At 41.0% G+C, this 25,006-nt stretch overlaps 1 protein-coding gene across 1 annotated transcript in view; it reads right to left on the reverse strand.

The window, feature by feature from the left end:
- LOC118080387 (uncharacterized) overlaps positions 1 to 25,006 on the reverse strand; it is an 81,761-nt gene that overhangs the window by 50,573 nt on the left and 6,182 nt on the right. The window lies entirely within an intron of this gene.

Here is a 25,006-nt window from a genome sequence, read left to right on the forward strand (position 1 = left end):
TGAAAAGCATGTCCCAAGGGCACCGCAGTCTTTGCACAATAATTTTGAAAAAGCTCCTTTACAGGCTAATAATACAAGAGTGCAAGACTGGCGTATAGGGTCTTCAGTGTGGTGCTACCCATACTTTGGAATTCCCTTTCATTGCATATCATATAGGCACTTTCTCTGTTGGCTTTTTGGTGCCTGCTAAAGACATTCCTCTTCCAGCAAGCCTTCTAAAACTTTGATCCCAAGTTGGTTTCTGTCCTGCATCTGAACTGATTTCATGTACGGTATCTGCTGTTTATACTTTAAACTGTTTTTTTTAAAAAAATATTTATAGGTGGTTTTTTTAATTAAAAATGTTATTATATGCAATTGTTTTCAACTGTTTTTTATATATGTAACTGTTTTTTATATATGTAACTGTATCCGAAGAAGTGTGCATGCACACGAAAGCTCATACCAAAATAAAAACTTAGTTGGTCTTTAAGGTGCTACTGAAGGATTTTTATATATATATATATATGTCATTATATTGTAATGTGCTTCAAGATGCCTCATGAGAAGTGATTCATAAATGAAATCACCACCATCATCAATGCTTTTTGTTATGTATTGAAGTTCTCACCCTGGGCCAGCAGGGGGATAGTGTACCATAGTTTTCACTCAGGTCATTGTCAGTTAGTTTAGGCGGGAAACCCTGGGTTGTTGTGTTGCTACAATGTTACAATAGTGTAAGCCGGCTGCCTATAAAAGCAGGCTGGCTGAGCTGCCAGTTAGTTCTGTTCCAGCTCCCAAATAAAGAGCTTCTTGAAGAAATCACTGCGTCGTCTGCGATGTCTACCCACAACTTAACACTTTTGATGTGTCAGTACTCACCAACAGAGAATGCCAGCACCTCTTTTTTTTTTTTTTGCTGTCCATAGCAGCCCTGATGTCCTGGCACTCATGACACTTCAATCAAGATAAAAGAGTGCCAGCAACTCATTGATTTATTTGTTTTTCTTTACCAAAAAGTACTGATAATATTGGTGCAGAACTAGCAAGACATCCACCCATGGCTCCTTTGGGAAGAAGGGGAGGATAAAAATTTAATAAATACAAGAGACATGGAAAGGAGTAGCCTCATTGTGTGGGAGTATATGGCTTACAAGTATTTATTAAGACATGAGCATAGGAGAGGGTCAGAGCAAATTATGACAAAGAAAGGCAAATGAGGAAATCAACAGCAATGGTGTTTGTGGGTTGTTGTTTTTTAAATGGATGCATCTCATGATTACAATTTTAAATGAGTAAATGATTAAATGGGAATTCAAAAGAAGAGAATGGGATAAAAATTAATGAAATGATGTAAGTGCAGAATGAGGAAGGCTGTGCCACTAATCAAGTCACATGCAATACTTATTAGGTGCCTGACGTACATTCCAAACAATAAACATAATACATACGAACATACTATTTCCTTTGGGCAAATAATACTGCGAATTTAAATACTGTACTGTGAAAATGTGATATCCTCAGGACAGTAGTACAAACTTGAGAGACAATTTGTTGACTTTGTACACTATTAATTGCACAAAACATTGATCATGTGGGAAAACTCTAGGCATTTCGAAAGGTGTTTAATTATTGAGTAATATTTTGGTTGGTTGTTTTTGAGGCACCACATCCTTTTCTAATTCTTTGTAAAATGGAAACCAGTTGGCCTTGTCATGCAAGAGTTGGTACCCACCCTTTAATGTGCTACTTTATTTGGAGGCTGTCCCTCACTGCATCTGCTTACTAATTTTAAAAATGATTAATTACTAACAGTGGTAAAAGCAGGGTTGCCATATTTCCCAGAAATCCAAGTATTATCTGGATTAAAGAAACTGCAGATGGTGCCTGGGCAATGCATCACCTGGTTTAGATTCTAAGCTTTTATGTGAAAAAAGAACTTTTCAAGTTGCAGAGAAAAACAGGAAAATGTGCCAATCACCTGGTACTTAGTAACAAAGTTGTTTCTCCTCCCAAAGTTGTTTCTTTGTTCTAGGCAATGATGCCTAATCTTTAGCCACTCCTAACCAGCACATGTAAATGGAAAAGAGTGGCTAAGTCAGGCATCCCTAAACTGCGGTCCTCCAGATGTTTTGGCCTACAACTCCCATGATCCCTAGCTAACACAACCAGTGATCAGGGATGATGGGAATTGTAGTACAAAACATCTGGAGGGCTGAAGTTTGGAGATGCCTGGGCTAAGTGGACCAAATGGTTACCTAAACACTTGAAGGGACAGAGCTTAACATTTGCTGAACACCTCTCCACTCCCCTAATTTCCTTCTAACAGTGAAGGTAGTGCTTGTTGGTGAAAAGGTTCTGCCTCTTTTTATTTGCCACTCTGGGTGATGATGGGGACTGCTACTGCTGCCATTTCTCTTTTCTGCTTGTGTATGCATGGACTCTTAAATTAAAAGCAATTATATATATAAAAAAGAAGCTGTGTGATATCAATGAGCAGATCAAAAAACCATTATCAGAGTATCATAGAATTTGTAGAGTTCAAATGGTGATCTAGTCTAACCCCTTGCAATGCAGGAATCATAGCTAAAGAATCTCCGACAGGTGGCCATATAAAAAGGGTGTTAAAAACTCCATTGAAGTTCAACACCTTCTTAGGTTGTCCATTTCACTATTGAACAGCTCTTTCCATCCAGTTCTTCCTAATGTTTAGTTGGGATCTGCTTTCTTGTAATCTGAATCTACTGGTTTGGGTCCTGCTCTTTGGAGCAAACAGAAAACAAGCCTGCTTAAGGTCACCCAGTAGGTAGTGACAGAGAGGGTAAAAGACCTGAGCTAATATGTCAATTCTTTCTTCCCTGGTATTGTAATCGCCAAACACCCACAAGCCTTTCCATGGGTTCTTTTGTCACTGCTTAGTTTCTTGGCAACTAGTAGAGAGATAAAAAAAAATTATATTGAAGTGGTGTGGTGGCAGCAAGGTGGTGGCGGTGGCAAATGAAGTAAGATTGTCCAGCTATGTCCAATTTAAATAATAATTTGCTGTTTAGTTTTCTGGGGCTGTGATATGGCAACCCTACGTAAGAGTTATTTTTTTAAAAAAGATATTTCTTTATACAAATATAATGACAGTAAGAACCAGAAATCATCACATATGATATAATAAGAGTGTCAAAGGAAATGGAAAAATTATTGATTTGTAGCAAGGTTGAAAGAAGTGGGGAGAGACGATAGCGAAAGAAGTGGCCCTGAAATTCCTAAACATTTTCTAAGAGAAGTAACACCAAGAGCAGGCTTCCTCAAACTCGGCCCTCCAGATGTTTTTGGCCTACAACTCCCATGATCCCTATCTAGCAGGACTAGGGGTCAGGGATGATGGGAATTGTAGTCTCAAAACATCTGGAGGGCTGAATCTGAGGTAGCCTGACCAAGAGCATTAGAAGTGCATGCTTGATCAAGTCTCCCTGACTGCACAGAAGATTAGATTGCCTTTAAGGACAAACCCTCTCAGTGCTGCTTATAGAATAAAATAAAGTATAAAAGCAACAGCAATGAATAATAAACAGCAGTAATCATAATAAAAGAAATATCCAGTTAAAAAATATTAAAATCCAACACACAAATGCTACTAAAAGCAATCAGCACTCCAATACAACAACAACAACCAGAAAAAGCCAAGCAAACCAAAGGGGTCTTTAGGTTTTGCTAAAGTCCTGTAATCTCTGGGCCTGACAGACCTCACATGGCAATGAGGTATGGCAACCAGAAGGCTCTTTGGCGATTGTAAGGGTTGCACCAAAGCACCTCTGGAAGGCTGTGACTGCAGCCAAAGGAAGCAGCAGCAGTGGAGAAGGAGGAAGCAGAAAAGGGGGGGGGAGTGAGCTAGCAAGTGAGCGGGGGCGGGGAGTGGTGGCAGCAAGGTGGTGGTGGTGGAAAAAGAGGTGGCAGTAGGCTGTACCGACACGTACTGACCCAAAAAGCAGCATGCTGACTTGAAACTGAGTCCCTGAATATGATGGTAAGTAAACATGCATACAATTGGTTGGAACACCAACTCATTTAATTACCAATTTCAAGAGGGATTTTAGAAATACTGTGTGATTTATGCAGCATGTACAGTGTGCACATTCATCTCCTACAGTTTAGCATCCAAGTAATAAAAGTATAAACCAAGCCTATATATAGCCACCCTTGTATAGGGCCTTCATAAAACATCAAAATAAAGTTTCAATCATCTGTTAGTGCCAGGCCACGTCTTTATCCTAAGTGGCTGCACACATGGGAGGCAGACAGCTGAAAAGTAAAGTCATTCCACCACTGAGTGTCCACACTGAGTGTCCTGAAATGATTTGGCAATTGCTCTGTTAATTTTTCATACTGCCATTTTGTATGGTGAAGTTAAATTGGGAGAAATCATTTGGCAGAGTAATGTGGTGAGGGACACACTGACATCATTCTTGCTTAAATGCAGACCTTCATTGCTATAATCAGTCCCACAACATCCATCTGCAGTGCAGATGGAAGCAGATCTTTTCCTGAGTTTTACTATGGACAGCAAGGACCATTTTGGGGTGAATTCAGGATTCACTGGAGCCGTGTGGTAGTCACTTAAGTCTACCTTGAGTTGCTGCCTATACACAGAGGGGTGATGAAGTTGTTTGTAGCCTTTTATCATACTGTTGAGCCCAACATTACTATCTCTCTGAAACTTTATATCTGGAGCCTTGGGTGATTGCCAATGTTGGGCTTCATTGCATAATCAAACTGCTGCCACCCTATGTGATACAACTGCTAACTATGTAATAAGCTTTGAGCAAAGACCCATAGTTCCCAGTTATCTGAACCTAGCAGTTCCAGATCAGGAGCAAACCTGGCCCTCCTCTCATCTGATCAGCACATAAAGTTGTCCCAGCAAGTTCTATACCCAGATCACTCATCACACTAAAATATGAGCAGAAGACAAATGCCCTCAGCCACCACACCGCTGCAACATTTTGCCAATAGTACAACTTCCAGGTCCTTGAGAGGCAGCAATCTCAAAATGACACTTCTCTTACAATGCCTTTTAAGTATTACAAAGCTCTGCAACTATTTTCTACAAAGGTAAGGATATATAGTGGAAATCTATCTTTAAACTGGCCACAAGTATTGGACATACATTTTGGGTTTCGTTTATTTTACACAGTGATACTTCAAATGAGTAAGTACTCTAATAGGAAAAAAGATTGGATAAGACCAAAAGGAGTTGTGCAGGGTCAGCCTAAATATCCATGTTGCTCAGTATCCTCTTTTGGACAGAGGCCAACAAAGAATGCTTCAGTTGCTGTATGGGAAATCAGGCTATTAATCTCCTTTGTTCAGTTGCAGTCAGTACTGTCATTCTAGTTTTATGCTGAACTGTAATTTTGAACCTTTCACATCTCTGACCTAGGCTTTTCTCCTCTGCAAATACTCACATACAAAGCTGAACACACAGAACGCACCAGTCTTTTTATTAAAAGCATGCTCATCCAGCCACACATATTCTATAGCAGACTGGTCAGTCAATGGCTATCTGAAATTGTGCTCCTCCACTGAGTGTAGCCAAGCTAAGAGAACGGCAATTCTGAATTGCATGGGATTTTTAAAGCATCCCATGCGGGCAACAGTACTCTTTACAATAAGGAAATCCCAGATAATAATTGCACCATATATAAGCTACTCCTCAGACTGTTTGAGGCCCCTGCTTTATATAACCTTCTACACAGCTATTTAAGTTTTAGGAAAAGTGGAAGAACAAGCTGACGTTCCATGGCCATATTGTGGCTGCATCTTGGCTGATAGCAATAGGGAGACTCAGATATTGGATTTAGTAGAATATACCATGTGATGTGAATTTCATTTGTGTGTGTGTGAAGATCACTTCTGTAATGCTTAGCAAATCCCAGCACATCGTGTAAGAAATTCAAATACATGGATCTATTATAACTACTGTACTGCACTTTGCATATCAATCCGAACTAGGAAGCAGCTGATCATCTCACATGCAACATTTGACCTCATGTATTATCATCTTCCTCTCTAGTGCCAAACCCATTACTACACAGTACAAATTAGGAACACTGCAGCCACAAAATAAGACCATAGAACAGCTATGCTTCTCTAACTCATATTTGCACATAAAAGTTGCCACATGTTACACATACACACATTACATCTTCCTCTAAATCTATACATACATAGTGGGTTATTAGTGTTCATTACCAGCGTAAATCTGAAATAACCACAAATGTAAATCTGAAATAACCACAAATGCAAATGCAATGAGGTTGAGTTTGGACTTCCACCTCAAAAACAAAATCTGAATATTCCTCTGTGCTTTAGCACAAAATTCACAGGGCAACCAGCTCAGTCAAACAGTCTGAAATGATGCATGCTGGGGGTGTGGGGGTGGAGGCAGAATCTATGAAAAGCATTATGGCTATGTATTGAATTCCCTGCTGTCAACTTTCTCCCCACTTTTTGCAATTCAAAATAACCAGAACTTCTGACTGGAGCAGTCCTGATGAATGTCAGAATTCTCAGTTGTTCCAGAATTCATGTGCTTTCAGAAAGGCAACCTTAAACCCTTAAGCTTAGGATCTAGGGAATATTTTTTTTAAAAAAATGTTACAGGACCCCCCCAAAAAACTCAAAAGAAATAAACATACATATTTTAAAGCTCCTATCGGAGTGCTTGTTTACTCCTTTAAAAATACCCTTGTTGAAACTAAAAATTTTCCTTTGAGCAATTTCTTCTTTTTTTATAGAGCTGAAAGGAATAAACTTCCCCCTTTCTAGAGAAGTGTGTGTATTGGGGGGGGCAGACAATCAACACTGCAAAACATTCATTTCTTTCCAGAACAACCCAAACAGAATTGAATTTTAGAATAGTAACAGTGCAGAACTGAGGAAATCTGTTCATACCTGCTTATTTGATTTATCATTTGCGCATACAGATCCACCATTCTTCATTAACAAATTATACTGTTTACAAGAATTACTAAGCATTGTCGCATGACGGTCTGGAGTTTGTACAATGCAGCTGTATGAAAAAGAGTGGGGACAGCTGTCAAGAGGTAGCTTTGTTGCTTACAACAGAACAAGAACATTGGAATCTGCAGCTTTCTATATGGGGAAAAGCAAGTTTGCATTGTACGTGGAAGCAGGGCTTTTTGTTTTAAAAAAACATTACTGTATTAGCTGCAAATGAGATAATCAGTAAACAAGAGTTGTATCCAAACAGTAGTCCTCCTGTTAATGCAAGGAATTCCTCCTACAGAATGGTACTTCCTATTCTGCCTGCCAACCCTCCACATCTCCCCAAATCTGCCCCAGAGCATCGGGTGAACCCCAAGAATATTACTGGTAGTTACACGTGATTTACCCTCAAGTATGTTGGGAGTATGTTCTCGAAGCTACAAACATGAGTTTGACCAAACTGCGGGAGGCAGTGGAAGACAGGAGTGCCTGGCGTGCTATGGTCCATGGGGTCACAAAGAGTCGGACACGACTAAACGTCTAAACAACAACAACAATGTTGGGATTGCCTGTTTGCAGTCTAACAATTTCTAAACAGTAGGTAAACTTTGAAGTAACTTAGTTAACAGTAGGAAAAATAGTTAATCTGTTGGTAAAAGTGGTAACTCAAATTATATTAATAGAGGTTTTCATCTTCTCCTCTCATCATTAAGCCATTGTTCATTTTCTTGTACTGCTCTGAGGCTGGATGCAGAAAGATCCTCTGCTTCCACAGCTTCTAGTTATCTCTCTCTTGGACTACTGCAATACGCTCTATGAGGGGCTACCTTTGAAGCTGACCCGGAAACTACAACTACAGTAATCTAGAATGCGGTAGATAGACTGGTGACTGGGAGCGGCCGCCGAGACCATATAACACCGTTCCTGCAAGACCTACATTGGCTTCCAGTACGTTTCCAAGCAAAATTCAAAGTGATAGTGCTGACCTTTAAAGCCCTAAATGGTCTCAGCCCAGTATACCTGAAGGAGCATCTCCATCCCCATCGTTCTGCCCGGACACTGAGGTCCAGCGCCGAGGGCCTTCTGGCGGTTCCCTCACTGCGAGAAGCAAAGCTACAGGGAACCAGGCAGAGGGCCTTCTCGGTAGTGGTGCTCACCCTGTGGAATGCCCTCCCATCAGAGGTGAAAGAGATAAACAACTACTTGACATTTAGAAAACATCTGAAGGCAGCCCTGTTTAGGGAAGTTTTTAATGTGTGACATTTTAATGTATTTTAATGTTTGGTGGAAGCCGCCCAGAGTGGCTGGGGAGACCCAGCCAGATGGGTGGGGTATAAATAATAAATACTACTACTACTACTACTACTACTTTGAACTCAAAGTATTGTTATGAGTTCAAGGATGCCAGACTCCCTTAAATTCCTGCACCCAGTAAGTGTTAGAATTTAATCAAGCCTCCTGAATTCTTGGATCCAACAGGGGGTTAAAATATAAGCCAAGCTAGCTTCTCCATAAGGTAATCACCTGAGCAATGGGCAATTAAGAGAACAAAGGGGAGGTGATGAGCCATCAAGAAACCAAGGAAAAGGGGCTCTGTACCAGACAGCCAAGTGGGTGGTGCCCTTCCTCCTTTTCTTCGTTAGACAAAGCAGGCATTTGGAGGACAGAGTTGGCTGTGATGTGAACTAGAGGAAGAAGATGGAAAAGCTGGAAAAGGCTGGAAAAGCTGAGAAAAAGTCATGGCTGATTTTCTGCTTGAATCTATGGGAGAAACAAGACCCTTTGGGGTGTTAATGCTGTGAACCCTTCCATCATAGGCTCAGGTTGTATATATTTGATAAACCAACTATCATAAGGACACCACAGTCTTTGTGAATTATTGCCAAAAGGAAACATGGACTCTGGGTGAGTGGCCTGAAACCCCTGGAATCTCGTACTGCTCAGAGATTGGGGTGGCATGCAATAGTTTGTTTCCTGTGTTTCTTTTCTGGTCTGAGTGCAGCTTCCAGAAAACACCAGGCACAAAATACAACTAATCCATAGGACATGCCAACATAAATCTTTTTCAGAGCTGAACTGCTGGCAACAACAAGAAGAAAACATGTTGCTAAATGAAGCAAAGGCACGTCTGGCTGCCACATGGATGTTGGAGACAACACCCTGGATATGATTGTCCTGGGGTTTCACGACCTGCCATAGGCAACGCACCACCTGAAGGCACATATGCTGCATCAAAGTACAAAACCACACAATGGTTTATTTATAGACTAATTTATAGCAGTAAAAAATATATATAGCAAAAAATGCTGGGAGGGGGAATCTAAGATTCAAGCAGGTTTCTTTTAATTGTAAAATGTACTGTAACATTTATTCTACACCTCTGCAGGCATGACATGTGGCATTTTTTTAAGAGTAAATTCTTAGATTCAGAAATATTTAGTCTGCTTTAAGATTCAGATTAAAAAAAAACCAAACAACAACAACCCAGAAATAAGGTACTTAAATTTTATGATGGGAGTGTTTGTGCATGTTTGGTGCTGCCTTGCAGCAGCAGTTACATTTGAAAACCAGATTTATTTGGTGGGAAAATATTTATTTGGTGGGAAATTCACACCCAAGCAAACAGTGAATCTGTCATGCTCTCTAGTGCAGAGCACAGTTATTATGACTACTGACTACCTTAAACACATTCCTCTCGCAGTCCACAACACAATGTAAGACTGATCATCTTCTCTCCCACAGGCTTTTCTCAATGCCACACTGAGCTGCAAATTAGTAAGCACTCAATTGTATATGAACGCTTATGGTTTTGCCTTCCCTTCAGAACTTGTGGCAGCATGTGTGAAATGTTTTAAGAGGAAAACATGTTGAATGGAGTCTGCATGAACAACTGGGGGAAAGATAATTGCCAGCATCTCAACAGATGAATGAAGACAGCTATTAAAGTACAACATACAAGACAACACAGTATTAATGGCTATTAGCCAGGTAGCTCAATTGAACCCCCATGGGCAGGAGCAGGTCATATCAGTACAGTGGTACCTCGGTTTACAGACGCAATTGGTTCTGGGGAGCCGGTCACTCCCCGAGCAGTCCGTAAACGGAGTGCCTCTTCTGCGCGAAGCACCGATAGAGTGCTTCTGTGCATGCGCGCTGTGCAGAATGCTTCTGCGCATCCACGTGCCGCGGAACCCGGATGTAAGCACTTCCGGGTCTGCGGCGTTCGCAAACCGATTGATCGCAAACCATAGTGATCGTAAACCGAGGTACCACTGTACTAGAAGCTGGATACGAAGATCAGACAATGTCAGCATCTTCATGCCTTGGGTGGCTTTAAAAGAGGATTTCACAGATTCAAGGAGAAGCCCATCAACAGCTACTAGCCAGGGCGGCTATGTCCCACCTTCACCATTATTGGAAACATGGTCCTGAAATACCAGTTGCTGGGCAGAGTGCTCTAAGCTCTGGTCCTGCTTGCAGGCTTCTCATAGGCCTCTCTGGTTGGTCACAGTGAGAACAGGACACTGGATTGGACAGGCCAGCAGGCTCTTCTTATATTCTTATGCCTTACTTGATTTCCCCCCTAGGGGCATTAGGCAAGCCTGGGTTGAAAAACAATGGGCCTTGATGTGATTCAGCAACCCATATAGTCTTTAATGTTGTGTGCCTACCAAATTATCAGAAAATGCAACCCCAGCTGATAAAGCAGCAGTAACAAGAGATGATTGATTTTCAGAATGCATCCCAGATAAATTGTTTAGAATGCTAATGCTCCCTCCTTCCACCTGCCAATCCACTACCTACAACAGGGATTCCAAAACACTAGCTCTCTTCCAATTCTCTTTCATGTGTGTTTCTGATAATCTCACCACTAAACCCAGCAGTGTAATCTCCAGAGTGTCTACCAGAGTGTCTAAATTTCATACTCAAGAAGATTTGTTCCATTTACTTATTTGTTCACAGTATGCTGACCAAATAGAGCCTCTAATACTCTACTACAGACCTTTACAGAAAGTTATTTCAGTTAGTTAGACATGGAAACTAGTTCCGCTACTAATATGAGCTGACACTTGAGGCAGTAAGGGGGGCGGGGCGGGTTGAGGGGACCCAAAAGTAAAAACCAGCTACTGTTTCCACATGAGCTCTAATGAAAATTGAGCAATATTAAGAAAAGCAAATTAAATGTTATTGTTAAGACCATGCTGTAAGGGCAATTTGCTTGATTGTAGCTTCCAGTGTCATTCCCTGAAATCACAAGGATCAAGGAATGAAAAATCATTTTCAAATTTAATCTTGCTTGGGAGAGAAAATGGGCCACTGGGCCTTAGCACTGAAAATGCATTTGACGATACAGGCAGTATGTACACAACACACACACACACACACACACACAAACGTTCCACCAGGGTTCCGAATAACCAGTCACTTACTTGCCATTGTTACCATTCTCTCTTCTAAAAACAATGCAACATGGTTTGGAACGACCGTACATTCCGATTTAACTTATGCTTTTTATTAAGCATTACAGCACCATGCTGCATTAATTATGTGACAATCCCAGAGTAGCATTTTAAGTGACTGATTGGTTTTGTGAAATAAGAAATTTCTGGACTGAAGGATTTATGGGCTCGACCAAACATCAGTTGGAGGCAGTGTTTAAAAAATGTTTAAACATAATTTTTGCTAATACAAATTCCAAGACTTTGATTTATTTTTTAAATTGTTGTTTTCAACGTAAAATAAGACATCATAAGGACAAGACCTATAGAAAAGAGCTACAAAGATGGTAGTCTGCTTTATAGCACTAGTCCAAAAATTCAATTACAATCAGTAAATAACTGTTGCACTATATATTTCCCCTAATTTAGAAGACATGCTGCATGAAAAGTGCCGCAATAGCTTTGCATTTAACCTATGTAATATGCATGGCTGGCGATCACACATGCCCATGGTCACATGGAAGAAGTATTCTGTGTACTGCAAGTGGTGTACAGTGGCATAAAGGATTCCAGTGCACAATTTTTAAAACTACCATGACTGTGAGAAGCTCACTGGGCGACCTTGGCCTAGTCACTGTCTCTCAGCCTAACCTACTTCACAGAGCTGTTGTGAGGATAAAATGGGGAGAAGAATGAAGTGTACCACCTTGAGCTCCTTGGGAGAAAAGGTGTTATAGAAATGTAACAAACAAACAAACAAACAAACAGTCTTTGCAAGAAGGTATACTATTTCTTGATTTACTCTAAGTTAAAGAGATGCTACAGGAACTGCCTGCAAACATCTACCTTTGCTCTATGTTAGCATCTATATGCACTGTGATGAATCTTACATTTTTTTTACATGTTTTGGGATGGGGTTGTTTTTGTGCAGTTGTGATACTTTTTGTGTTTCATTCTGGTATTATGGTATAAAATTTATCTTGCTAATATTTAATCATTATTTGGCGCATGTAGAGCCTTAACTTTCTGCTTTATTTTTAAGGTCACTGCATAAATACGAAACCAAACAAATAAATCTATTGCAAAAAGCATCGGGAGGGATAAACTTGCTCACGAGAACCTTGCTTTTTTAGAGAATTGCAGTCTAATTCTGAGTAGGTCCAAAATATATCAGCACAAACTAAAGTAAAAATCAGCACTCTATATACCGTATATTCCTGTTCATCTTATTGTTCTGTTATGAGCTCACTGGCAGAAAAAAGTCCAATTTTGAATGTTCTCCAGTCTTAGAGCTGCCTATTCCTGGGGGAAGCATTGCCATAATCATGTGACTTGGTGAACTGTAAGTAATCTGGCAATTTCCCCATCCTATCAGAAGGAGGAAAGTGTTCTGAGTCTGCATGTTTAGCTAGGATGGAGATTAAAAAGCAAAGAAAACATACTTTGGGTTACAAAGTAAAGTATTGGCTGAGAAAAACCTTGTGACAACTAGCCACTTGCTCATTCAAAGCCATCCTCCTTGTTTTCCATTAGGACCCCTCTGCACAATCACTTCATTGCACAATAAATGTACATATGTTTCTCATTTGCTGCTCGCAGTGCTCATCCCTTCCTCTCAATACTGTACTTCTGTTGCTTTTAGTTTTCTTTTGTTTTAATGTTGTTGTTGTTGTTGTTGTTGTTGTTGTTGTTGTTGTTTTGTTGTTGTTGTTGTTAAATATAGAATTACCACAGACCTAGAATAACAAGTCTTGTTGATGAAGAACCAGCATGGCTTTTGCAAGTCCTGTTTAACTAGCCTTTTAGAGTTTTTCAAAAGTACATGGATATGAATGATTCAGTAAACATTTCAAAAAATTCCTACACCAGAGACTTTTGAGTAAGCTTAGCAGTCATGGGATAAGAGGGCAGGTCCTTTAATGGATCAGTACCTGGCTAAAGAACAGAAAGCAGAGAGTAGGAAGAAATGGGTGAAGTGAAGCTCCTAAAGGACCTCTGCTTTTAAACTTGTTTGTGAGTGACCTGGATTTAGGGGTGAGAAGCGAAGAGACCAAATTGTTTGGGATGGTAAGAAGAAAGACGGATTGCAAGGTGCTCCAAAGGGTTGTCTACAAACTGGGTAAATGAACATTAAAATGGCAACTGCAATTCAATGTAAACAAATATAAAATGCTGCACATTAGGGCAAAATAATCCTATTCACATATGGGCTGAGCTGATGTTGATTGACCAGGAAAGAGAACTCAGAATCATCAAAGATGGCTAAATTAAATTTTTGACCCAGAGTACAGCAGCTGTGAAAAAGGCAAGTTCCATGTTAGGGATCTTTATGAATGGGATTGAAAATAAAACTGCCAGTATTATAATGTCATTATACAAAGCTATAGTCCAACCATACTTGGAATATAAGGCTATCAACAAACAGGTTGGAGAAGGCTGGCATATACATTTTGCAGATATTGTCTGAGGTTAACCAGAACCTCCACCAGCATCTTGTCTATGTCTCACATTTGGCTGACACCTCTCTTCTTTCTTCTCACTTTCTGAAGACTTGGGTTTGCAGTTTTCCTTAGTTCCAGAAATCAAGCAGCAGTTGCAACTCCGAAAAAGGAGTGGGGAAGTGGAGGGACCCACAAGCAGGGCAATGCTCAAGAAAGGGATATATTGGGACCACAGGGAAAGTAGGGCTGAGAAGGGGAAAGGACGGGTGCAAACCAGTGTTTTTGTTTAATCAAAGTTCATGCTTATAATTATGTATTTCACATGAAATCAGTTTTGCTTTTTTCAAGCCATAGTGTTATTCTGAGTGTGTTTCCCATCATTGTTGGGTTGTTGGTTTTTTTATTGTCTGTGCAATAAGCAGCTGAGGTATGGGTTATCTGTCAGCTCCAACAGCTGGCTCCTGCACTAGCCTTGTGGATTATCCCTCCCTCTTCTGGAGCCATTCCCACCTATTCTCCTGCTGATATACTTTACATCACTGCAAAGAGTAGAGAAATTATAGGTACACAAAACCAGATGATCTCTTCCTTGAAATGATTCCAAACATCCAGTTTTGTTGTAAAAGAATATTTGAACATCAATGTAAAAAACAGATAGAAGACTTCTAAAGTACCTCATGGGAATTTGTTGCTGCCAACGATTTCACTTTCTCTTGTGAAAGCAATAAATCCTTGTATTTCTTTCTAAAGTTGATTATGCCAATAGAGACCATTTTATCTGTTCATCAGGCAAGCTTTGCATCTCCCAATACCCATACAGATTTGCAAGGAGAAAAAAGAAATCTGAGAACAACCTATGGTGCAGCATATCAAACACGTTTTGAAGTGCAACATGCTTTTTAGCATACACAATACAAGCACATACTAAGTACTTAATATATGAAGCAGTCTAACAGGAGAAACCAGAGACAGGAACCAGGAGGACTATCCATAAGGGCTACACTTTATCTGCTACAGAATCAAAGAGTTTGAAGAGACCTCAAAAGTTATCTAGCCCAGCTTCTGCCGATGCAGGAAACCCATCCCTGATAGTGGCTATCCAGCCTCTGTTTAAAAACTTTCCCAGGCTATCTGTTCCATTTTTTTTTTTAAAAAGCTTGCACTGCCATGAAATCCTTCCTAATGTTTTGTCTAATCCTTTTCCTTGAAATTTGAACCCATTGCCTCATGCCCTACCCTCTGGAGCAAAAGACAGAGAAATTGCTCCATCATCTATGTGGCAGCCCTTCAAACAGCTATTGTATCACCTCTTATAAGTCTTTTCTCCATGCTAGACATACCCAACTCTTTCAACATTTTTCTCATAGGAAATGGTCCCTGTAACTCCCCTCTGGACACATTCCAGCTTGTTGATATCCTTCTCAAACCGCACTGCCCAGAACTGGACAAGGTGCTCCTGATGAGGTCTGAGAGCAGGGCCTTTACTCCTCATGCTTTCCACATTTCAACTGCTGCAACCCAGAATTGTAGCAGCTTTATTTTATTTTATTTTTGGCCACCATATCACACAGCTGACCACATGTGTCATGAAGTTCTAAGGTTTTGACTATTGGGCTTGTTCCTGTATGCTTTCTGCACTGGTCAGGTCTTTATTATCCATATTGTTGCTAACGAACCCCCAGTTTTAACTGAGCAGCAAATAGCATACCAGAACCATCACCAAATATCAAGTCACTAACTTCTTGGAAAGTAGGTACCAAGGCAACAAGAAATGGCTACATGATGGAGCATTAGAACATACTGCAGAAAAATAACCACATCAGTTGCTGCCTCAATGGTTTTTTGATCTACACATGGGTTATGGTTTTAAGGTGCCGCATAGGACTCTTTTTGGAATCACTAAACTGACCTTTCATCCTAAACCAGATGAACTCCAAGGCTAGGCGTAGAGAAAATGAGGACTGAGATACAAAGAGCCCTTGTGAATGTATAAAGCACATTTACATTCTCAATGAGAGGGAGGCAAATTTACCCTTCTGGCTGGAACACCTGTACCATGTGAAATACTGAAGCAGAATCCCACTCTGCCTCCAAGTAGCAATGGGAGATTTATTTCCAGGGTTAATCAGCTGGTGGGGATTTTTGTCTGGATTACACAGGGAAAAAATATTAAACCTTCTCTTGTCACATAATACAATCCTTGCAAAACTCCTGCCCCCCCGTGCCCCCCCTGTTAATGTTAAAGTGCAACACAGACGTGGTTGTTAATGCTCAACACCACATACATACTATCACTGGTGACCCACTGTACTGCAGCTCCTTTACTTTGCTAATTAAAGAAAACAATGGAAGCTATGGAGAACTAAGCCAGTTCCTGTCTCCATAACCCCACTCTGACCACAGTAAAGGTAAGGGTAAAGGGACCCCTGACCATTAGGTCCAGTTGTGACCGACTCTGGGGTTGCAGCGCTCATCTCACGTTATTGGCCGAGGGAGCCGGCATACAGCTTCCAGGTCATGTGGGCAGCATGACAAAGCCGCTTCTGGCGAACCAGAGCAGCGCATGGAAACACCGTTTACCTTCCCGCTGGAGTGGTACCTATTTATCTACTTGCACTTTGACGTGCTTTCGAACTGCTAGGTTGGCAGGAGCTGGGACCGAGCAACAGGAGCTCACCCCATCGCGGGGATCCGAACCGCTGACCTTCTGATCAGCAAGCCCTAGGTTCTGTGGTTTAACCCACAGCGCCACCTGCGTCCCTCTGATGACAGTAGAGTGTGGCTAAACACTGGGACATCCATATCTGATTCCTCTTTATTGCACAGTTTCAAACTAATTTCCCTGTGAGCCTGGAGCTCCACTATAAGGCAACAATATACAGTTTGGGAATCATTGCTAGGCCAAGCCACTGACATACTGGTTGCAGGAGCTGCTTTGGGGGTATGGGATCTCCCACTGCTCAGGGAGCTAAATTGTTCATTCACCTTCCACAGAGGCAGAGAAAGTTCAGCTGGGATTAAACTTTCAGGGCAGGCTGGAAATTGGGAAATATATTTCAGGATGTAGAAAAGCTTTTGATAGGGAGCCCAGAAGCAAGGAGACCAGAGAAAAGGCACATAAGGGAATAGACTGAAAATGAGGAAGGGTTGTGGAGTTGAGTAAAAAGGCAAAAGGAGAAAAGGGATTTGAAGCAAGAAGGGGCTTTGAAGAAACAAGATCATGAGAAAGCTCATGCTATGGACTGGAGGGCAAAAGAGGAACTGAGGCAGTAGTGCTGGAAAGGTTGGTCAAGGGACTGGAAGTGGATGTTGGGTCTCACAGTCTGCAGTGATACTTCTACGGACACCTCAAAGGAGCAACGAGAGCCAAAAAGCAATGCTGAAGTTGCATGGGCTGATGTTTAGCTATTTATGTCCTAACTACATGTGACTTTAGCCAGGGTGGGGGGGGGCACCAAATGGGAGTCATCTGTACCCCGCCCCCATGCTAACTGTTGCGTAGGGAACAGCAAGTTTCATAGAGACTGCAGCTTGGGAGGGCACACTGCACACTTAATAACAGTTGTCACATGTAGTTAGAACCCGCTTTGAGCTAATCAGTGAGTTCTTTGGCTGCAGGCCAAAGTAAGGAACTTATTGCACTACTTTGCTAAGCTGCTGGATGAAACTGATTACTCACCGTTAGTATTCCGTCTTACTTCCATTATACTTATCTCCCGGCATCATTTTTAGAACTACAGAGATAAACGATCTCACATGGGGGAGCTGTAGCTATAAGCAAAACTACTTGCAAGAGAAAGAGTAGACATGAGTAGACATGAGAAAGAGTAGTATTACAAGGCATGGTTGAGCTACCTAGTCAGTCAAAGATGTTAACAGAATTGTTCAGCTGGACACCATTTGGAGCGAATAGTAACCAATGTCACAAAATGTTCTTTTAAAAAACCCTGAACAGTAAAACAGATGGTCTGTGCTACTTTTTGAAGCAAATGACCCATGGCACTGTTGGACAACTAGTTCCTTGTGCACGTGCCTGTCTTAATGCTCTCGAGGGCTTTATCTTGAATTAAGATGGAGTGATTATCACACATATGCTGACAATTCACTAACATTCAAGGCTGTCACGTTCTGACTGGGTTGTAAATACTCTTTTAAGAAAAGTTTACTATGGTATCACTGTTTATATTCATGTAGTCTAAGGTTACCAGATGTCCCTGTTTTCCGGGGACAGTCCCCAGATTTACAGCTTTCTCAGCATTCACATGTACATAGTGTCCCCAGATTCAATGAAAAAAATCTGGCAACCTTAGTGTAGTCATGCTTCATAAAGTTTAGATAGCCATGTGTATTCCTCAATAAGTTCATTCCGTGCAGTAAGTGGGCATTATTTAGGGGCAAGGATTTACTGAGGATTTGTTCTTTGGCACACTTTATTTCTTGCAGATTTGGCTGTCTACATTTCTGGTATGTTTATTAGATATTATGTCGGCTTTCCCATGTTTAATTATCTAGACTGGGTGAAACTCCTAATTGCTTATTGGAGGAGGAAACATAAACAAGTTGATTGAGGCCAACATATAAAAGCTGCTGTTATACTGCTACTTATTTTTATTCTACAAAGCATTAGCGTTGAACAATCTGGATCAGAATTCCTGTGTTTTGTCCCCAGCCCCAGTTCTATCTGATCCCACCCACCCAAATTAGAATGCTGTCAAAGCATTCCTAGTTCCTTGGGGAAGAAGACCCAGGAAGAGTAAAGTGTGTGGCTGGGAGAGGGGACTGAGAAAAGAGAACAGGTCCAGCCTTAGTTAAAAATAAAATAAGAAATTTGGGCATTTATTTATTTGAAATATTTCGAGCCCATCTTTCATTGCAAAGCTATACTAGGGCGTGGGGTACAGTAAAATAAATTGCAACTAAAAGTTCAAAACCACAAAGCATAAAGTGAGAACACATCCATGTCACAGAATCAATAACAATATGCATAATATAAAACCTGGCCAAGCATAATTCAAGGGGGACAGCATTCCAAGACTACCCTATGAACTTCATAGTTGAATGGGGATCGGAGCTTGGGTCTGCCTAGTCCCTAAATATCACTACACCATGCAGGCTCTTCAGGTGAAATAGAAACATTAAAAAGAAATTCCACAAACTCATTTTTACAATTTTATTTTTATCCTGCATTTCTTTCAAATACTTCCCAATTTATCCTCACAATAACAATTTAACACACAGACACACACACACACACAGACACACACACAGACACACACACAGACACACACAGACACACACAGACACACACAGACACACACACACACACACACAGAGAGAGAGAGAAACTGAAATCCACCCAATGAACTTTGGAGCTAAGTGCGATTTGAACTTCAAACTTTATCTTCTTCAGTTTGAACTTCAAACTGAATCTTTGGAAAAATTACATCAATACAGGTCAAAAGCGCAAACTGCTGACTATCCATGTACTGGGTATTTTTGGAAAACGAGCCAGTGTTTTATTTATATTTAGCAATTCTGTATACAATAAATCTTTCAACCCTTCCTAATTAGTACTTTGAATACTTTATTAGGAATAGTCAATCCCTTTTCAGCCATTTATTCAAAGAATAACAAAACCCAGAATTGAATAATAAAAATCCTATAAATTCTGAAGCCCAGCAATTACTGGATGTGATAGTTTTTTGGTAGAAGTTGGTGGTACACAAGAACCAGTTGTAAAACCGAAAATGTTCAGGTAAGGTACAGGTAAAGGTAAAGGGACCCCTGACCGTTAGGTCCAGTCGTGGACGACTCTGGGGTTACGGTGCTCATCTTGCTCTATAGGCCGAGGGAGCCGGCATACAGCTTCCAGGTCATGTGGCCAGCATGACTAAGCCGCTTCTGGCGAACCAGAGCAATGCATGGAAATGCTGTTTACCTTCCCACCAGAGTGGTACCTATTTATCTACTTGCACTTTCACGTACTTTCGAACTGCTAGGTTGGCAGGAGCAGGGACCAAGCAATGGGAGCTCACCTCGTTGCAGGGATTCGAACCGCCGACCTTCTGATCGGCAAGCCCTAGGCTCAGTGGTTTAGACCACAGTGCCACCTTGATTTTCTATTTTTTGTTGGCATCCATCTGTCTTGGGAGATAATGGAGGAGTACGTCTTTGGGGGTGAGGTCAACATGTTGGAAGGTTGCAGAGCCTGCTGTAGCTGTACAGACTGATGCGGGAGAGACGTGTTTTGTTGCAGCTGGGGCAGATGAAGGCGTCCAGTTGTGCTGCTGCAGGTGCACCATGTCCTGCCTTTTTGAAAACGTGGACAGCATGGCTGAACACAGATGCAAGGTGGGGAATATGTGCCTTTGTCATCAATGGCTTTGTGAGCACTTTCCAATAAGGTCTGCCTGACCAGCTGCAGAACCTTCTACCATACACAAAAGAATCTTATGACATTTTAGGAGCTATCTGAAAGGAGAGCTGAATTTAGCTAGCAGCAACAAATCTTCCTGATCCAAGGCAGTGAGGAGGCATGGCACAGATGGAAAGTATCTCTATCAAAAGAATTGTGAGACTGTCCTCACTCCTCACAAAAAACAATTCCTTGCCTATGGCTTAACTTGTTTCATTGTTTCCCCCCGCAAATGTATTGTAGTTATTTCTTGTGGAATGCATGAGAAGAACAATAGATATAACTTGCTCCAACCCCAAATTACAAACTGGAGTAACCAAAATCCTACCACACATGTGGGGCAATAAAAAGTTGCTACTATAGCAAGGAAATCTCATAAAATCCTCAAAGTGGAGTCTACTTTGCTTTTCCGTAACAGATTTTCCATAGTTTTCAAGCAATGCTTTCTCTTAATATACAAACAATGTTTTCGGTTTCTAACATCCATTGCTTCCTAACATACAACGCAACACAAAAGATTACAATTAAATCCTTAAAATTATAAAAACAGTGCTGAAATCTATGTTCCTCAATAACAAAGTATGTCCCTAATCAAGGCAATATATTTTCCTAAAATAAGGACTTCGACTCAGATTTAGATTTTGAGTTATCAAAACTTGGGCAAGTTAAGATGTCCTTTGTTTTTTCTGCTCATGATAGAAACTGCTATACATTGGATTTGAGCTTGGGCACTGAATCAAAGCAACTTTCTGTTGAATAGCTTTGGGAAGAAGAGGGTGATGCACCAATTAATATCTAATGAGGAAGGAACTGCAAAATTCTAATGAGAAAAGAAGAAATGCTGACTAATTCACAAAGTGTTCAATGTTGTACTGGGGATTGAAAGTCAAAGTGATGATGAATGACGATTAAACATGTTTCTGCCTTGGGATTCAACTGATGACATGCTATCATGGAGAAGATCCTCCAAGCAAATTTTGCCCACAGCAGCTCTATTTGTTGACTGTATGAAACTGTCTTGTATGTGGTGAGATTGTCAATCCATGTACCGGTAGTCCAGTATCACCTAGGAGCAACTACTCTAACTGACTGTATCTGTTCAGGGTTGTTCCCATAATCTTCTACTTCAGATATTTTCAGATGGAGATGCCTTGGCTTGAATCTGGGACCTTTTGTGTGCAATGCATTTGCACACAATGCATTAAGCTATGGTCGCTCCCCTAAAAACATACACTGAGGTTCTCATTCCTTTAGCTCTTCTTTCTATCTTTCTTACCAGTGCTCATTGCATGTACCTGACTCTTTAACATGCTGTTGAGTGTATCTCAAAGACGGGGCCAGCTGATCAAGAGTTCACATTTTTTTTTAACCTTTTCTTCTTCCCAGTCCCCAAAGCACAGTATGTTGTACTGGTACTGCTAAAATAATCAGGTCATCGCTGCTTATTTTTTGTATAAATAATTTGAACCATTAAATAGCAACAACGGGAAAATCTGGCTGCATTTATGGGCTAGCTGAAAAGGTCTACTTCTAGTGTTTGCACTTGCATCTGTTTTTCATTTTCCCCTTTTCTACTCTCTTCCAGATGTAGCTGTCTACAGTGCTAATATAAGCATCAGAAACTATCCCTGTCCTAGCTTTTCTTTAACCCAATCTCCTTCTTTATAATATATTGCTGTTGTAGTTTTATGAGGATAAATGCCCACCAGCAGGCAAACACAAGACTGGGCAGCATATAAAATCAAAATTAACGAGCCCATGTCTGAGGACCTTCTAATAAGCCATTAAATCAAGAACAGCTAAAATATGTAGAAACTGGAAAATAGAGCATATTCTGCTTTATCCTCAGCCTCAGTAATTTATTATGTCCTTACCGCTCCATTGACTCCAATAGAACTACCGGTACTTGCAAAGCAAGTGGCATATGCCACTTAGAGTAAAGGGTAATGCAAACTGGACCTAACACATGCTAATATTTTGGCAAACATGAAAGCAGATCCTGATGTTCTATGTTCTCATCCCTATTGTTTTCCAGTTCATTGTGGCAGTGTTTATTCTTATAAATTCTGGTGAAGGAAAAAACAAAACAAATGTTAGTTCTGAAACTTTTTTTTTAATCGTAATGGCATATGGTTTAGTAGAAGGAAAATGCATCCTGGATGCATTTAATGTGATTCAAAGAAGGCTGTAGTGTGCATGTCACAGCACAGGCAACGTATCAGACTGAAGTAATATAGCCAAGTTGATAACTTGCCCTCCACCCCCAACTGAAGGTTTGCTCAGCACACTGAACCTCTTTTCATAGGTCCCTCCTGAATACTCTTGCCATGCTTTAAGAGTATCACAATGCATAATAAATACAACACAATAAAAGGTCTGGGGAAATACTCCACAGACTTTGCAGTATGAGGAGATTCTAATCCAGAAGGATAACTTCTACATGCACTTACTTCCCTGATCCCCTCGGTAGAAAGATTGGCAATAAGCAAGAACAACAGACAAACAAAATTGCATTTATTTATTTAACACCCTGCCTTTATTTATTGCATTTACTGGCTTTATATCTAACCTTTCCTCTAAGAACCTCCAGGTGGCATACATAGTTCATTTCCTCTCCATTCCATCCTCCTAGCAACACTGGGAGGTAGGTTAGGCTGAGAGTCTGTGACTGGCCCAAGGTAAACTGGGCAAATAAACTCTGGTCTCCCAGGTCCTAGTTCAACAATTTCTCCCAGTACAGGACTCAAAGCGGCTTACAACATGTAGGTGTAGTTAAAAGACACGCCAATCAGTTATCAATATTAAACCAAAAAAGTTACCATATTAAAAATAGTACCGAAGCATAACAACTTGTAACCATTTCAAAGAACAGCAAGGCAAGAAGAAAATATACACCACTCATTAGTCAGAGACTCCACTGCGATGGCCAGTTAGCAGCCAAAGGCCTGTCTAAACATCAAAAAGTACTGTATTTGCCAGCCAGTGAAAGGAAAGCATAGAGGGTTGTTAGCAGTTACATAATTAGAAATGCCAAGAAGCTGATATCTACAATAAACTTTAAAAGCCGATCCTTGGTTTATTATGCATTGCATCAGCTAAGCATACCTGAGGTATACAACAACCAGGGCCGTCTTAAGCATTTCTGGCGCCCTGGCGCTGTGGTGTGAAGACCCCTCCGGCGCCCCCCCCGCCCCGTTTCCCAGCGCCCGCCGCGCGGCTGCCGCGGGCACAGCAGCGCGGCGCTCCCCTGGTGGCCCGGTGCCCTGGCGCCCTGCACCACCCAGCCTTGCCGTAGGGCTTGCCCTGACAACAACTGAACACAACAAGCATTTCCTCTGGACCTGTGTTGTGTGGCAGCAGTATCAGGAAGTGCATGCCCCTTTGAAAGAGTAGCTCCACCTGCAGGAGGAGGAGATCACAGAGCTCTGCACTGAAAAATTGCTGCAGCATCTGGATTTTGAAACCAGTACATCAGTTTATCTGACTAAGCAACCTGAACTGTCCAGTGACTCAAATCTTTGCATGAGGCATCCATGGACTGGTTAAGAAGATACAAAACTCTGTAGATCTGCAAAGCTACAGTGAAAATATGATTCTTTTCAGTGCTCTTTAGTCCCTAATTATGAGGTATGTGGTAGGACCCAAGATACAAGGGTTCTGCAGCTCATAGAAGCAACTTGCCTGCCTCCTGGAACTGTCCATGGTTTCTGCATTTAACAGTCCTGGTTCACGTGTTCACCTCACCATCCTTTGAGTCTATCAGTTTCTGAAGTGATGCAGGCAGCTGTAATGAGATCTTTCCCTGTTCTCACTGGAAAATAGCAACGTTTCTGCTACCATCATTCACTTACACTCAATGGTAGCACAGCTTCTTGCTTTTTACCATCTGTCCCATAACTGCAGAAACTCTTGATTCATTCAAACTGAGGATGTAAGATGTCATGGTGTACTGAAAAAAAGTGTGCAAAAAGGCCTGGAAACAATCCTGCATAACTGATGAATATTGAAAATGTGAACATTGTCTCTGCAGCAATGTTCTTAGTAGTCCGGGATAGGACTGTGTTTGAAAGAAAATCGGTTTGAGGTCCATATCTCAATATTGGTTTCATCTTTTTTGACCTGGAAATATATCACGAATCATGATGTGTGTTAGGGGTGGTCAATGAATGAATGAATGAATGAATGAAAATTATTATTTATACCCTGCCCATTGGCTGGGTTTCCAAAACTGGTTTCAAGTCCATATCATGATGTTGATTTCATAATTTTTGACCTGGCAATATATTGCGAATCATGATGTGTGTGTGTGTGTGTGTGTGTGTGCTATGCAAAAATCACAATGTGGGAAAAACCGTGAAGCCTGCCATTGCCTCTACACAGCTCCATTCTTATTTCAGATATTACAAATATATCCAAATATGTTCCAATTTTATCAATGATATGATGTTAAAAGTTTATCTGTACAATATATTAAAGTTAGCCATGCTGATTGCCTAGGAGTATTTCTGTACAATTTCTTAACTCCTTTCCATATCCTCTGAACTCTCTGCCTGTCCTTCCACTGATTGACATTGACTGATATGCTTGATTTTAAAAAGAGCTTTACATGTGGGGATGCCAGATTCTCTACGGCTGCCATTAGCTCACTCTTGATGGAACAGAGGAGCTGGGATAGGCTAGGTGCTAAGGGGTTCTTGGGTTAGATCAAAATGTAAACTCTAAGGTTGTTAAAG

This window comes from Zootoca vivipara, chromosome 2, assembly GCF_965207765.1.
Source record: "Zootoca vivipara chromosome 2, rZooViv2.hap1.1, whole genome shotgun sequence".
NCBI lineage: Eukaryota > Metazoa > Chordata > Lepidosauria > Squamata > Lacertidae > Zootoca > Zootoca vivipara.